This window comes from Callorhinus ursinus, unplaced genomic scaffold (assembly GCF_003265705.2).
Source record: "Callorhinus ursinus isolate GAN/ISIS: 27379988/994484 unplaced genomic scaffold, GSC_fseal_2.0 scaffold60, whole genome shotgun sequence".
NCBI classification, from domain to species: Eukaryota; Metazoa; Chordata; class Mammalia; order Carnivora; family Otariidae; genus Callorhinus; species Callorhinus ursinus.
Genome location: NW_027397122.1, coordinates 103,129 through 120,524, shown reverse-complemented (window position 1 = coordinate 120,524; position 17,396 = coordinate 103,129). Strand labels below are relative to the sequence as shown.

The following is a 17,396-nucleotide window of genomic DNA, read 5'->3' as shown; positions in this document are numbered from 1 at the left end:
GAAAGAAAAGAAAGAAAGAAAGAAAGAGAAAGAAAGAAAGAAAAAGAGAATATAATCAAACAGGTGGACAGAACAGGGTGATACCCTAGGTGCTAGGTGTATTTTGGTCTGTTTGTTAGAAGACAGTAGAAGAAAAACTTAATTATATGCAAAAAAAAAAAAATTGATTACAGTGAAAGGAAGCCAAAAGTGAAGAATATATATATATTGTAAATGTAGAAATGAAAATAAAAAATAGACTTAAAAAAACGGTTCATAAAATAAGGAACTAGTTGAAAAGGAACAAAGAAAAGGAAATTTTAAACTGAAAGACTAAAGAATCATGAGAAAAACCCTTGAATTCTATATACTATTTTCCCCTAGTGCTGGAGTTTTTCAGTTCTGTGTGATCAGTAAACTTGGTATTTGCTGGATGTTCCTGCTGGTCTTCTGGGGGAGGGGCCTGTTGTGCTGATTCTCAGGTGTCTTTGGCTGAGCAGGGTTGCACTGCCCTTGCCAGAGGGCGGCTCTGGATTGCTCTTTGTGGCTTTTGTTCCCTTAAGACTTTCCATGCTGCTTTAGAGGATGAAAATAAAAATGGTGGCACCCGGATCTCTGGTCTCAGAGCTGAATGATCTCAGCCCCCACTCTTCAGTGCACCCTCAGGAAAAGCAATCACTTTTTTCTCCCTGGTTTCTTTCTGCATTCTGTGTTCACCCAGCCTGTGACCACGTTTTTATCTCAGGCACGTGACCCCATTTCAAGTTTCCAAACTTTGAAGACTCCCACAGTGTGCACCCTGCAGCTCAAGAGTCACCCTGCAGATTCTTGTGGCATGCATCCACACCCGCACTGATCCCCCCTGGGAAGGAGGAGGGCTTTGCTGTGGTTCTGCAGTTTGCTGGGCCCCTGCTCGTAGAACCGTCACTGGATCATGCTGCGGTTCGCAGTCTGTGGCAAAACTGAGCTGAAAGCCCACTCCTGGGTTCGCTGATCGCAGCTAGCTTCCCTGCTCCAATGGTTGGGAACTCTGCTGTGCTCAGGAACCCCCATTCTTCCTGTGACCCTGGGCATCCTGAGACCATAGTGTCCCACCTAGGATTCTGCCCCACTTCACCACCTGAGCACCTTTCAGGCAGGGAATTCCCTCACTGGAAGAGACTTCTAAAAGTTCTGACTTTGTGCTCCAGTGCTGTATCACTTTCCAGTAGCTTATGGAGGCTCCCTCCCACTATGGTTATCTTCCAGTATATCATCTCAGATTCACTTCTCCACACCTCCTACCTTGCAAAACGTGGTTGCTTTTCTATTTGTAGAATTGCAGCAATTCTTTTCTATTATCTCAGGTTGAGTTCACAGGTGCTCAGAATGATTTGATAGCTATCTAGCTGAATTCAAGGAACCAGATGAAACTAGGGTCCCCTGCTCCCCCACAGTCTTCCTTCCAAACTCCCCAACTTACTTTTTTAAAGAAGGCAAGGATTTCTGACCCCTTTATTAAATAATGGAGCAGAATGACATCCACTCACACTTCCTTTATATTGAGGCATGGAGAATATTATGGGCTGGATTGTGTCCCCACCAAATTCACATATTGAAGTTCCTACCCCCAATACCTCAGAATGTGATTGTATTTGGAGATAAGGTCTTTAAAGAATTAATTACATTAAAGGAGGTCACTAGGGTGGGCCCTATTTCAAAATGACTGGTATTCTTATAAGAAAAGGAAATTTGGACACAGACAAGTGCAGAAGTAAGATTATATGAAGGTATAGAAAGAAGACTGACATCTACAAGTTAGGGAGAGAGGCCAGAAAAACCAGCCTTGCTGACATCTTGATCTCTGACTTCTAGCCTCCAGAATTGTGAGAAAATTAATCTCTCTTCAAGTCATCCAGTGTGTGGTACTTGGTTATGGCAGCCCTAGCAAACTAATACAGAGGGCAAGGTTTTATTGCCTTTTTTCTCTTCCTGTTTCCTAAAAGAAATACAAGTTCAAGTGAGCAAATTTTTGGATACACAGTAATCTCATAGGAATATTAAAATCATGAGATGTAGTTTTCCTTTGTTGCAATGAGGACATATAGAGCTTTGTGAAAATGTATATCAGAGAAAAGAATCAGATTGTCTTTTTTTTTTTTTACTTGAAGTATAGTTGACATACAGTGTATTAATTCCAGGTGTACATATAGTGATTTGACAGTTACACATTATGAAATGCTTACCATGATAAGTTAAGGGATCACAGTTTTTAAACTGTGTTTTAAAAATTATTTCTTAACCCGTTAATTTCATTGCCAAGTAGCTTTTTTTAAAGGCTCTTATGAACACTGTATTTCCTGTGTTCATGATGTTTAAATAACCTGTCTTTATATATCAGTGGCTTGAGTGGGTATAAAATAAATAAATAAATAAATAAATAATAAATAAATAAATAAATAAATAAAAATAAATAAATAATAAATAAAGAAAGAAAGAAAGAAAGAAAGAAAGAAAAGAAAAGAAAAGAAAAAAGAAAATAACTTTTCTTGAAAATTTGACTGAAATTAATTATTCCATTATATCCTAGCACTAAGTGTTAGTAAGGAGAAATTTGACTAACTTGAAATTTGTCATTATTTGGTTTCCACTATGTGATTAAAGAATTCTTTCTCTATTCCTGAAATCAATCAGAACAAGAGCTCCTTCAATGAAAACTGATATGTTGTATAGTTTTTTTTACATAGACTAATTCTTCAGAGAAATTTTGGTTTTTTACTTCTTGTAAAAGTTTTCTGTTCAGTCTCCTGGTGTATCTGTTTAAGGAGACTGCCCTTTTGTTGCTTTTCCTTTGTTCTTTATATATTATATTTTCTTAATTGTTTTACCTTGCTTATTTCTCTACTTGACATGATTGACTCAAGCCTTTTTATACTTTACTAATTCAATTTTTAACTCGCTTCTGTTTCTTGCTGTTTCTAATTCATTCTCTGATATTATTTTGGTTCTCAATTTTGTTTAACAGTACAGTTTTCTTTTTTTATTTCATTCTATTTTTTAAATTATTCCACTGATAAGAAATCATGTTCTGCAATTCATGTCCTTACTAAGTTGTTTTTTGTTTGTTTGTTTTGTCACAGAAAGTAGTTGTGGAGAGTTTCCTTCTGTTTCTTTTAGATTTCTATTCTTAAGTTCCTTATCTGACTTCTGTATGCTGTTGTCATCTCTCTGTGATTTAATTTTTTAATAGTATGTCTGTATAATTTAAACAATCTTTTTTAAAAAATATTTTTATAGAAATTTCAAAACATACAAAAATAGGAATAGGATAATTCTCATTTCTAGGCAGAATATGAGCTACTCTGCTTAACTTTCACTTTGTTCTCCATCCCTGCAGCGTCCCTCATACTTTGCAGGGTCCTGTTTATCTCCTTAGAACCATAGCTTACAAACTGTGGTTTGCTTCTCTTCTCTTCCCTTCTCTGTAGCCTGAGGATGTAGGAAAATGTCATAGGCCTAATTCCATCTGTGTTTCCTTTGTTTAAGAATGTGGGTTTTCTCCTCTGAATTATGACCCCGTGTCCTAGTCTCATATTCACTTGGTTCAGAGTGCACCCCATTATTGTGGGGGGAAACCCATGGTCTGAGTTCTAATTCCACACAGGTCTGATACCTCTCCTGTCTCTGCTCAGTGTCTTGCTTTAGAGGCTTCTACTCTTAAAGATTTCTTTTTGAATTTTGCCTGACTTTCCTATTAAACCCCTCAGACTACTTTTCTCCAAAGTAAGAAATATTTATGGAAATTCTCAAAATTTCATTCACTCTTTTTCTGGAGCTTAGGGTAAAGGTTAGGGAGGTGTGCCAAGCCACACCAAAATGTTTTTTATTTTTTTCTTTTTCCACTACTCATTGAAGTTATGGCACGAATTTGTGTGCTTTTTCTTATTTGTTCTTGTTCTTTAAATTTTTGCTGCCACTAGTAATTACTGTTCATTACATTAGATGTTGGAGGAGATGAATTCTGGGCTCCTATTTTACTTGACAGTGCTGTTTTAATAAGAAGATGGGAGATTAAAATAGGCCCTGCTATCTTGTGATTCTTTTAACCCAGAACTCTTTAATTGGAAATTGAGAGATCTCTACACTGTTACAAAAAGCTCTTTGATATGTCCTGTTTTTATCTTCCACTCACTTTCTTTGAATTGCTCTTAGCACCTACCCTCTGCTAATTGATGTCATAGGAGTAATTTAACCCTTAGGAAGATAATTGTTTTAGCCTACTGATATTATACGAAGTAACATGGGATAATGCCAAGAATAATAGAAAACAGAACAGTAGTACAAATGGCCAAACCAGAATTATTGTTTAGATCAGTGAGTTTTTTTTACCTGTTTTACAGACAGAAATGGAAGCAAGTGAGGACAATAAGTATAAAGTCCTGGCATTTGAACCAAGCTTCCCAACTCTCAGATTTGAATTATTTTTTCCTTTTATCTCTTTGTTTCTCTACCAACCCAAAGTGACTCACCAAATGGCTACTTTCCAGCTCTTTAATAAATGGGAAATTTAATACCTAGCCTTCAGTTTAGTTCATTCTAGCCTAAGAATTAAGTACCAAGGAAGGATATAATTTATTCACTATGCAAGAGACCATCTATCTGCAATATCCAGTCCCCTCAGTTATAGCTAGAGTTGATTCAGTGGATTTTAATATCTTCTCCCTTTCTATTGTTCATAATGCATCCCACTTAAGACAAGCAGTGCTGTAAAGTGCTCTTGTCAAAGGGGTTGGAATATCCTAGATGAAGGAAGATCAGTGGTTTGGCCAAGAGTGTTTAAGGACTTCAGCTTCCTACCATGATGGAAAAACTGGGAAAAGACTTGCCCTCCCAATGTAAGAAAATGACAAAAGTGGACAAAATACAAGAAAAAACTTTTCAGAGATTGGAAAACAGGAAGTGCAAAGCTGATCATAAGAAGAGGATAAAAGAAGGTGAGTCTTAAAGTCACCCCAGCATTTTGCCTGAAGGGCACTTTGCAAAGCCAGCCACAGAATAGGGAGAAGGATCCCATGCAGAGAGTGGTGGTCTTGAGTTCAGGAGGTGATTATTAGAGATCAAGGAATCCAAGATGGCTGGAATTCTTTGAGCAGATTAGCACTGGGAGGGGGGTGGCTAGGTGGAGAAAGAAATCTGCAGAGACTAAAAATCTGCAGAGTTCCTCTGGAATCTGTTGATGAAAACTAAGCTGTGCTAATGTAAGCCAGATGCCACAAGGCTGAGCTAATAATGATTAGGAGCAATAAAGATGATTAATTCCTGGAGGACACGTGATCTGGAACACATACAAGTTCACTATCAATTCTGAGACGTTCAAAGGATAGAAAAAGTACAAATTTATGTCATTAAGTTTGATAACTTAGAAGCAATGGATGAATTCTTTGCAAGACAAAGTTATTGATGGAAAATCTGAAAAGCCATGTATATTATATATATATATATATATATATATATATATATATATGGATATATATTAAAGAATTTGAGTTCGTAATTAAAAACCTTCCTACAAGGAAAGCTCCTGGCCCAAATGTCCTCAGTAATGAATTTTACCAAACATTTTAAACAACAACAATAATAATAAGCACAAACTCATGTAGAAGAGAGAACCCTTACCAGGTCAATTTTTGAAGCTAATATCACTAATAACCAAAACCAGACAAATACTCAAAAAAAACCCCTGCATATCAGTGTTTCATGGCATCGATGCCAAAATTATTAACAAACTATTAAACAATTGAGTCTAGCCATGTATAATAAGCATAATATATCATGACCAAGTAGAATTTTTCTTAGGAGTGCCAGGTTGGCTTAACATTTGAAAAATCAATGCAATTAAATGTTAGCAGAATACAGGAGAAGAAAACTTGTTTTCCTTCTTCAGGAGAAGAAGAAAAGATGCATTTGACAAAATTTAGTTTACATTTATTACAAAAAACTTTCATTGTAATAGGAGTAAAGGGGAACTGTTAAAGAACATTTTTAAAAAAATGTAGAACTAACAACATCATACTTTATGGCAAAAGATGGAATTCATTTTCCCTAAGGTCAGGAACAAGGCTCCATTCCCATCACCTTTCCTCAGCATTGAACAGAAGTCCTTGCCACTCTAGTCAGTAGAAAAAGCAAGACAGAAGTGAAAGGCACCTTTCTGTTGGGAACAAAAAGGTCAATTTGCTTTATTTGCAGATGGCATTACTATGTCTATAGAAATTCCTAAGGAGTCTGCAAAAATTATGTTGGAATTAATGAGTGAATTTAAAAGTCTACAGCATGCAAAATTAATATACAAAATCACTTGTATTTCTATATATTAGCAATGAAAATTTTAAAATAGCATATTTATATGTTAGCATCAAAGTCATGAAATAGTTAAGATAAATTTAACAAAATGTATGCAAAACCTATACACTGAAAACTACAAAAACAAAACAAAACACAAAGACAAATACATTTGTGGATCGGGAAACTCAATATTGTTAAGATGCTAATTCTTCCCAAATTAGTAGATGCTGTGTCAGTCCCAATCAAAATCCCAGCTAGCCATTTTGCAGAATTTGACAAGCTGATCTTAAAGTTTATAAGGAAATGAGAGGGCCTAGAGTAGCCAAAATAATTTAAAAACAAGCACACATTTCAAGGACTTCAAGTCTTAATATAGAGCAACAACAAGCAAGAAAATGTAATGTTGTTCTCAGGTTTGATAAATAGATAAATGGAACAAAATAGGGACTCCAGAAATAAGCCCACACAAATATGGTCAATTGATTTTCAAAAAAAAAAAAAAAAGCCAAAGTAATTCAATGGGGGAAAGTATAGGCTTTTAACAAATGGTGCTGGTACAACTAAATATATGGGAAAAAAATAAACCTCCAAAAAAAATAAAAATCAATAAAAATCAAAAGTATAAAACTTCTACAAAAGAAAATTTTGTAATCTCAGTATAGGCAAAAATTTTAGGTATAACTATAAAATATTAATGAATTAGGCTTTATCAAAATTAAAAATGTTTACTCTTCAAAGAACAATTCAGAATATAAAAAGGAAAGCCACAGATTAGGGAAATATACTAACAATACAAAAGACTTGTACAGAGCACATATAAAAAAACTTAAAACTTAATAATTAGAAGATAACCCAATTTTATATAGGGAGGGAAACAAATTAAACATTTAACAAAATAATATATATGAATGACCAATAAGCACATGAAGAGATACTCACCATATCAATAATTAAAATTATCATGAGCTACAACTACACACCCACCAGAATAGATTTTTTAAAAAGTAACAGCATCAAATATTAACAGAGATACGACTCAGCTGGAACTCTCTGGGAATATAAAATGGTATGACCATTTTAGAAAAAACTTAAGTTGTTTTTCATAAAATTAGACATTTACTTACCCTAAGACCCAACTGTCTACTTTATTTAGTGTAAGCCATATCTCAATATGGCCTTTTTTAAAAAATTCTTGTTTTCCTAGATATTTGCTAGTGACATATCTGATAAAGGATTAGTATCCAAAATATATAGAGAACTTATACAAATCAACACCCTAAAAGCAAATAATCCAGTCGAGAAATGGGCAGAAGACATGAACAGACATTTCTCCAAAGAAGACATCCAGATGGCCAACAGACACATGAAAAAGTGCTCAACATCACTCATCATCAGAGAAATGCAAATCAAAACTACAATGAGATACCACCTCACACTTGTCAGAATGGCTGAAATAAAAAATTCAAGGAACATCAAGTGTTGAAAAGGATGTAGAGAAAAAGGAACCCTCTTGCACTATTGATGGGAATGCAAACTGGTGTAGCCACTGTGGAAAACAGTATGGAGGTTCCTCAAAAAATTAAAAATAGAACTACCATATGACCCAGTAATCTTACTACTGGGTGTTTACCCAAAGAATACAAAACCACTAATTCAAAGGGTATGTGCACCCCTATGTTTATTGTAGCATTATCCACAATAGCCAAGATATGGAAGCAGCCCAAGTGTTCATCAATAGATGAATGGATAATGGAGATGTTACACACACACACACACACACACACACACACACACACACGCACAATGGAATACTATTCAGCCATAAAAAGAATGAATTCTTGCCATTTGCAACAACATGGGTGGATCTAAGTAAATGAGCCAGTCAGAGAAAGACAAATACCATATGATTTCACCCATGTGATAATTTAAGAAACAAATCAGTTGAACTAAGGGAAAAAAAGAGACAAAAAACAGACTCTTAACTATAGAGAACAAACAAATGCTTACCAGAAGGGAGGTTGGTAGGGGGATGGGCGAAATAAGTGAAGGGGATTAAGCGTATACTGACCTTAATGAGCACTGAATAATATATGGAATTGTTGAATCACTACATTGTACACCTGAAACTAATATAACACTGTATATTAACTACACTGGAATTAAAATAAAATTAAAACAAATTCCTGTTCTCCTGTTTGAACCTTGAAACCAGTTTTCAAATTTACTTTATTAGAGAACATTTTTTTTTTAAACAAAGGTTTCCATATTTTTATCAGAAGTATCTCAGACAGACACAAGGTGGCGATGTTACTCCAAGAAAGTATATATGCAGTCTCTAAATCAGGGGCTAGTTTCCCCTGACCCGGTCTTTAGTCCTTCAGAAGTTACTGTCCTCAGTACTTTATTTTCCAGGTGCTTATCTAATATACTTATTATTAATTAAATATCTACTTAAGTATTGTCTACATTCGGTAACTATGCCACAGATCTTTTAAACATCTGGAGGAATTTTTAAGAGATTTATTTTGTTTTTCTACTGCTGTTAATAATAGTCAAAGTGGTAAATAGTTCACAGTGAGTACGATATTTTGTTGTCAGGGAGACACATGTCCACTACAATTTGTTACTTATGGAGTGAACCTTTTGAGAAGTTTGCCTTACCTCTAGAAAGAGTGCTTTATATTTCTTTTTTTTTTTAAGATTTTATTTATTTATTTGACAGAGAGACATAGCGAGAGAGGGAACACAAGCAGAGGGAGTGGGAGAGGGAGAAACAGGCTTCCTGTTGAGCAGGGAGCCCTATGTGGGGCTCCATCCCAGGACCCTGGGATCATGACTTGAGCCGAAGGCAAATGCTTAACGACTGAGCCACGCAGGCGCCCGGAGTGCTTTACATAACTTAACAGTACTTCTGAGTTGTAGTTCAGAAATTCAGCCACTAGAGGGAAGTGCCGAAGCATAATTATGATCATTCATGAATGTGATGTGGGAAAAACCAATGGAATTCTTTGCTGGTTGGTCTGGGAGAACTGTTTTTACTATAGCAGCCAAGTCGATCTTCTACAAAAGGAGACTATAACCAAAAATAATTAGTAAGCACCAATAACATTCATTCTTTCAAAAGTAAAGGGTGTAAAGAAAATGAATACATTTCTAGAAACCGTCTATTTGATTCAGAACGTTTTTGTTTAAAACATTATTTCTCAGTAATAAAGTAGTTCCCATCAATGAACCCTCCTGAGGATACCTATAATCTCTGTACTCAATATATAAAACAACGATGTGAAGACACAGGAGGAAAAAGAACACGGGCAGATTCTGGAGGAGAAGGGGTACTCAGGAGAAGAGAAGGCACTCAGTGAGTTTCCCATTTTTTGACTTCTGCACTGAGTACAGACCCCAGTCCATGCATGTGGTTGGCGGAAGCTCAGATCATCGTAAATCTCATTTTACTGGCTGGAAGAAGCAGAGGTCAGAAGTACCAGGGTAACTGGAAAATGAGGAGGAGGGCAGCCAGAGAAAGTCTAACTTCTAGCTAACCCCTCAACCATGCTTCCACAAGGCAACTTCAAGCAGCTAATGCTGAACACTGGTGCATCCCCATGTTTCGCTACCACTTGTCAGTGGCCCTCTGTGCCTGGAGAGTCGAGAGCCCTGGGCCAGCCTGATTCTAATCCTGACTACTGTCTATGAGGCCTTGAGCTTGTTTATAAACCTCTCTGAGATTTAGTTCTTCCAGATAATAAAGGAAACTGCCTTCTCACAGGGTTATTTTTAAGGATGAACAGAGATAATTTGTGTAAAGTGCCTGGTACGTAGGAGTTGAATAAGTGGTTAGTTTGCTTCCCAATTCTCTTTGTGGTTTACGTAGAGTCTTGTGACTGATTCTCTGTTTCTGAGATAAATTCTAGTGGCAAACCTCCACGTCAGCTTGAGACTCCGGTCCTGAACATTTCTAAAAGGCTGAGGCCACTTCCCACAAGTTTTATCTGTCCCCCTTATTACATGCAGGTTTGAAGAATAATATGTCACATTTTTGGAGTGAACACTGGCTTGCTGGGCTCTCCAGAAGAAGCCCCAGGGGCCTGCAGCCCATAACAAACTAAGTTATCAACTTCCCAAGAATATTTCAGAATTACTTGCCCATCTTCAACATTGGTCTTTCTGACACTAGACATCTAGTCTTCATTAATTCTCATTTCCCACTGCCTCCTATTTTTTTCTCCATGGTTACATTTACATAATTTTGGGTGACCATGTGCACCAGTTATGAAAAGGCCTACAATCTCTGTCATGGAGTCATCCATGATTCTTTCCTAACTCTGCCATCCAGTCAGTGCGCATGTGCAAGTCCTGTAGACTAGCCAGTCTTTGCTCATCTGCCTTTACCCCTCACCTGGATCACGCTAGTCTTCTACCTGGTTTCCTTGCTTCCATTCATTTGCCCTGTATGCCGTTCTCCTCCAAACCCAAGAGTTAAACTTTTAAATATGTTTATCAATTTATATTATAATCCTTCACTTTAATTTCTCCTATAGCTTCTTATTGTAGTTGGAAAAAAAAATCTGATCTGCTTACAGGCCCTCTGATTACTTGTCTGATGTCACTGCTAATACTCATCGCTTCAGTCCCTGTGGTCCTGGCTTGCTTTCTGTCCTGCAGACATTTCGAGCTTATCCTTCATCCAATCTGTTATGCTTATCATTTCCTGTGTTTGAATGTTCTTTCTTTGCTTGTCTGCCTGCCTTTTATTACTCCTGCTTTGATTCTATTACTGTCTCCTCAAAAAGGACCCCTTCCCGGTGTCCTAAGTAGTCCTGACCCAGACTTAGAACCGCCCCCCCCCCGTCCCATTGCACTGTTCTGTTTCCTTCATAGCACTTATCACCATCAGAAATGGTCTTTAAAAAAAAGTGATCTTTATCTCTTTATCGGTTGCAATGCCATTCAGTTCAGATATAGAGTTTATTGGAGAAAAACAGAGAAGTAGTAGAACATATACAATCTCTCTAATGCTTGTTACTTGTTACAGTTTATGTCAGATGTAGGTGGTCTGCATGTCCCATGGCCAAGGTTTCAATAAAGAAGGACAGTCCCCCAGGATGTTCTGTATATTATGGTGTGCATTTTGGGAAGAGGGGTAGGGTCAAAAAACATCCATGAGATGACACAAGTTCCCTGGTTGGGGAAATAAACTTAGAAAGGAGGATACTCTAGAACATGGCAACTTATAATTAGCCTGGTAAAGTAGTAATTAGCCTGTTAAACTAACTCAGATCTTCTTTCCAAGATCTCTGCTATGCTGCCAGAAGTGGGGAGGACATAAACGTCCAGGGCCATCAGTCTTGTCTCCTCACTAAAATATAACCATCATAGAGGCAGCTGTCTGTCTCGTTTGCCACTAAAATAGTACCAGGCACACAGAAAGGTAATCAGGATATTTGTTGGACAAATGAAAGAAAAATGACATGAGTAACAATGAAGTAAATGACTGAAAGGAACTGAAATATAGAAGGAAAGGCCATACTTGAAATTGTGTCTTGGTGGTGGATGGGGTACTGCTGGGTAGAGGGGTGTCTAAATTTTTTGCTGCATCAGGGACAGTAGAAACTACAGGTAAAATGACTCCAGCTGTTAGGAGATAGGGGTTTTTCCATTGTTTTTAAATGCACACCCATGACAACTTCATTTATAGAGTTCTAACTATCAACTTGACATGTGCTATCTCTTAAATCAGTGGTACACTCTTTGGAAACAAAATTTCATGATTTTTTTTTTTTTTTTAAAGAGTATCAGATGAGGATTCTCTTGAAGACTTGTTCAAACTGTCTTTTTTTCATTCTCATATTGTTTTTTCCTCTCAAACCAAGATCACAATCTGTCCTGGATTGTGTTTGGCAACAAGAGTTATAATGAGGTCATTTCCACTATTATAGGGTCAATGTTAGTAATGCTTACTGCATCCTAATCAATTTTTGGAATGCTTCTAAATTACCAAAATAAGAAAAAAAATTTTAATAAAGGAAAAGTATATGATGAGCTAAATCCTGAGAAGTATGACTAATACTACAATGTAATATACTCACCAAGCACTTAATCAAATTCATCTCTTGAGGATTTCTCATCATAAAAAACTTCCTTGGGTTTAAGTCAGCATTCTAGTTTTATTTATTTCATAAAAATAAATTCTTGGGATAGATATCATTGATTGTAAAATTAATAAGATTTATTTTTGTAATGTCAATGAAAACTATGAAGTAGGCAAAACAAAATTTTTAGCAGGCTCTACCATGACCCATACTTGGAATCATTTTTTTCTACCAATGCAGTATCTGTTTTTCAAGGCTCTTAGGGACTAAAGAATGACACATAATGGAGAAATTACACAAATTAGTTCACTCTGTATTTCTACAAGTCAAGTAATCGGTTGCAATAATTTTAAGGCAATTTTCTCTAATGATTAGTTTAAGACAATCTTAAACTCTGAAATTTTATACTCTTGGCTACTTTTTTCCTAAATATTCTCTTCAACATTTTCCCCCACTTTCATTCTACTTTCTTCCTGTTTCTTCTTGGGCTATTATTTCTTCTTGGGCTATTATTTCTTAACCATTAGTGAAACTCCACTGTCAACCCTCTCATGCTTTGCACTTTGTTTCAACCTTGTCTAATCATATAGCTTCAGCTTTCACTTAACCATAGACGTTAAGCCAAATTTGAGATAACCTTTGTTAATTGCCACATGTAAAACTGGACATGTCCATTTAACCGTCCTACAAATTCCTCATACTCTGTTCTGTTCCCACCACCACGCCCTTTGTTTTCTTGATTTCATTGTATGAAGAACATCATCCACCTTCCGATCTATAAGCAGAGGAGTCTTCATTTACCACCACTTTCCATTTCCCGTCGTTGAGCCTAGTATTATATATTTCCTTAAAGTCTTCCCTATCTTCTCATTCCTCTGCATCTTCCTTCTGACCAGAATAACTATAACCCCATGTGTGGTCTCTCTAAAGCTCATCAGGCAACCCCGCATTCACAGCAGCTGGGAAGCTGCAATCCTGATCCATCAGGTCTCTTTAGGATTTACCTCAAGGCCACTCTGGGCCTCTTGTATGAAATGTGACCTCTTCACTATTAATAAGGCTCTAAGTTGATTATACTGAAATGATGCTAATATTTCTTATAAATAAAGAATGTATTAGAATTTGGGAATAAAAACCACAGAAATGAAAGGTAGGAACCTGAACTTCAGAAGGACAGGTAGAAAAGCAAGGCTGGAGTGCCCGAGGTTCAGATTTCAGCTCCACCCTGCATTTGACTGTGGGCAAGATACTTACATGATTTTAGCTTCAGTTTCCTTATCTGTAAAGTGAAGATAATATCTCATTTAACTCTCAAAGGGGCACTTCGACAATTAAATAATGTTGTATATAAAGTTTCCATTTGGAAATTGGCACATGGTACATTCTCGTCAAATCAAATTAAATATCTTTAATACTTAGGAGTGTATGACTAACATGCTTTAACAGCTTAAGGAAATAATAATAGCAATATCATATAGAAATACACAGTGTCTGCCAAAGAATACTGCTGACAGGCATTCTTGAAGGCCCCAGGATATCTAGAATGGAGAGAGATTATAGGCAGGTAACCTTTAGACAAAGCAGGATCACATACAAAATGTTGTCTGACTCCTCAACTTCTGAAAAAAGATTTTGCTGCACGGAGCGAGAAAAGAAGGTTTGTAGATTTTTATGGTCGCTAAATAAAATCAGGCCAGACTCACTTTTCGCTTCTGCCTGCGACTTCCAGACTTGAAAGCATTTTCCAGCCACTATGAAATTGAGGAAAATATAGATGAATAAATCTTCTCTCCAGGTGCCAACAGACTTGCCTAGGTGTGGGCTAGGTGACGAGGGTGAAGATGATTGGAAACTGCCATTTATGTCTGCTACCCACGACAACAAGAAAGACTGTGACTTGGTTTGGGGTTGTCGAGATCAGTTAGCACAGCGTTCCATTTGCTGAAGAGGAAACCCAAGCTGAGAAGGGTTGAGTTGGGCAGTCACGCAGCTACCGAGTGGCAGAACCAGGCCTGGAGCCCAGATCTGCATCCAAAACACTTTTTCTGCCACCCCACAGCTGCTGCTTTAAAGTATTGAGGTTTTGGAATTTTACTCATTCAGATGCAAATGTTTTGTGTGCTTCTTTAATAGGAACTTTTTTCTTTTTGTCTTAATATACTAACGAGGGTGTGCTGTATTGAGCAAATGAGTGTAGATATGGAGGTGTTAAAATCATCCACCTCTTCTAAAGCCTTATTATTTTTCCTTTGTTTCTCTTTATGGTGTGGAACACTGGCTTCTTTCTTTCCTTACAGCCTGAATTGGAGGCAGCAGTACATATAACTTGACTTACTTGTTCTACCGGATGATACAAGTAGTGAGGATGAGATTAATGAAATCAGTGTAGCCCACAGGAAAGTCCTGCCCATCCCCACTCCAACCCCTCCTGTGGGAATTCTTCCAGGGCACTTGCTGAGGGAATGCGTTGCTATGAAACAGTGCTGCAGCTGGGCTCTGTGGGGGGCCTGGGTGGTCTCGTGAAAGCTAGCAATATCTGCACTTTGAGAAGCTTAGAGACATTATGTGCCATCCAACATTACACCACTGGCATAAGTCATGACCGACATATTCTTTAAAAAAAGTCTCTCGTTCATTCATCCATTATTTATTGAAACCATACTATGTTCCAGATATCCTGCTAGGTTCTGGGGATATACTCTCCTAACCCTTGAGGGAATCACACCTTGCTAGAACTGGCAAAGAAAGAACACCAAAGGCTGCCTCTACCAAGGGCAAGAGAAAAGAGAGGAAGAAGGACACAGGCTGACGATCAGTAAGTACCATTATGGCTGAACAGACAAGAGAACAAGTAGCTGTAATGCAATGCGATGGGTGCCATGGGAGGGGTAAGATGAAGTTCAGATGTTATCACACCAGAATGGCATCGAACCCCATCTTCCAAGGTCAGTGAAGGGTTTTTGGAAGATATGATACTTAAGCACAGGCCTAAAGAATAAAAGAGGTTGTATAGGGGAAGAAGTAGAACAGAAGATGTTCTTAGAAGAGGGAATTGTTGTGTAAAAGGCTCTGAGGCATCACAGAGCCTGTGGAACACAGGCAGGTACAGGTGAGCAATGGGTCTGGAGCACAAATGAACAAGGGTAGGTCCAGGGAAGGAGAAGGTGTGAGAAGACAGAGTAGCAGTTTGAAGGACCTTGAAGGCCAGGCAGTGGCTCTTCCAGTCTTTGCCCCAGGACTTTGAATGTGATAATTGCACCTCTGGGAAAGCAGTGTTCCACCACTTATCCCCATAAGCCTGGGCGAATCTCTGGAGGTTTGTGGTATGGAAACAATATAAAAAGAATAGTACTGGTGAGGTCAGAGGATGGGGTACGTACATGACCCCTCAGAAGGAAGTTGTTGGGTGGGGGAGCCTAGTTTGCTGATTGAGTCTTACCCTGCCTTGTAGAGCTAGAGCAAGATGGTAACAGAGATAGGACTAGCTCCAGCTGACAGAAATAGATTTGAAGTAACAATAGGGGAAGCACACTAGAAGTGTATTTTCCTTTCATGTGAAAGTAGTCTAGGGCTGGCGTGGCAGCTCTGCCATGTCTTCTGCATCCCACCTCCTTTGTTTCTGAAGCGTCACTCTCTGTGTGGTTTCCAGTACTGTGGCTACTGAAGCTAGAGCCATCACATCTGCTTGTGTGAAGTTGAGCTGAGCAGCTAGCAGGCCTTTTCATAAGGGTTAATGCTTTTTCCTGTTTCTCCCCAGGTCAGTCACGCTCTTTGATTTTGGAGCACAAAGTTTCTGTGTGCTTCTTATTGGATTTCTCAACCTTGCTCTCTTGGCACTGTACCTGATGGAAATTTCTACCACCACCTTCATTAAGTAATTATTGTGTGCTTAGCAGTTGCTTACTGTTATTTCCAGTGCTATTATAAATTTTGGTCTTTTAAAAAATTATTTTTTAACTTTTTTATTTTTAAATAATTTAGACTTCAAAAAAGTTGTAAGAATACTACAAAGAGTTCCCATATACTCTTCTCCCAGCTTCCCCAAATGTCAGTGTCATGCATAACCGTAGTATAATGATCAAAATCAAGAACTTAAATAGGCAGAATACTATTAATATTTCTATACACCATATTCAAATTTCAGAGTCCCATTAATGTTCTTTTTTTAATTTTTTAAAGATTGTTATTTATTTGAAAGAGAGAGAGAGAAAGCACAAACAAGGGGATGGGCAGAAGGAGAAGTAGGCGGGGCTTGATCCCAAGACACCAGCTGGGATCATGACCTGAGCAGAAGGCAGATGTTTAACCACTGAGCCACTCAGGCGCCCCCCCCCCCGCCCCCACTAATATTCTTCTTGGTTCAAGATCCAGCCCAGACTGCAAGTTACATTTAGTTGTCATGCTCCCTCAGTCTCCAACATCACTTTTGTGCTTTCTAATTACATTGCATCAGAAGACATATGGTAATCTGTACTCCCCCATACCAGTGATTTTAACTTTGATCTTTTGGTTGGGTAGTGTCTGCCAGATTTCTCCACTGTAAAGTCATGATTTTCCCTCTGCAATTATTATCTTCTGGGGAGATGAACTGAACTATGCAAATATCTTGATTCTCATCATACTCACCTCCCCCCCTGATTTTAGCCCTTATTGATGACTTTGGCCTAAAGCAGTTACCACTGTGTATCTGTGAAATGGTGATTTTTGTTTTTAACTTTCCAAGAGCCATATGGGTACACAATCTACAGTAGGACTTGAGCATTATCTGGGAGTTAACTCTCCTCAAACCATTAAACCATCAGATGGTCCCTGATGCTTTATCCACTACAGACCGTTCCCTGGCTGTCTTATGAAAGTAAGTTACTTGGAATAATACCTGATCGTCTGTTTTTTCTCCTCTTTCTCTTTTGAATCTAGATTCTTGCCTTTATTTCTGGAGTAAGTCTGCATTTGAAGTTCCAGGCTTTGCATCTTTCCAGCTCAGTACTCCATTGTCTCTCTTTG

General features: G+C 37.8%; 1 long non-coding RNA gene across 1 annotated transcript in view; it reads left to right on the top strand.

Annotated features, from left to right (window-relative positions):
- The window catches only part of LOC141371193 (uncharacterized), a 33,170-nt gene that overhangs the window by 13,840 nt on the left and 1,934 nt on the right, over positions 1-17,396 (top strand). Inside the window, exon 2 of the long non-coding RNA XR_012375951.1 lies at positions 15,065-15,207. This is a non-coding gene — a long non-coding RNA (uncharacterized lncRNA). The remainder of the gene's footprint in view (positions 1-15,064; positions 15,208-17,396) is intronic.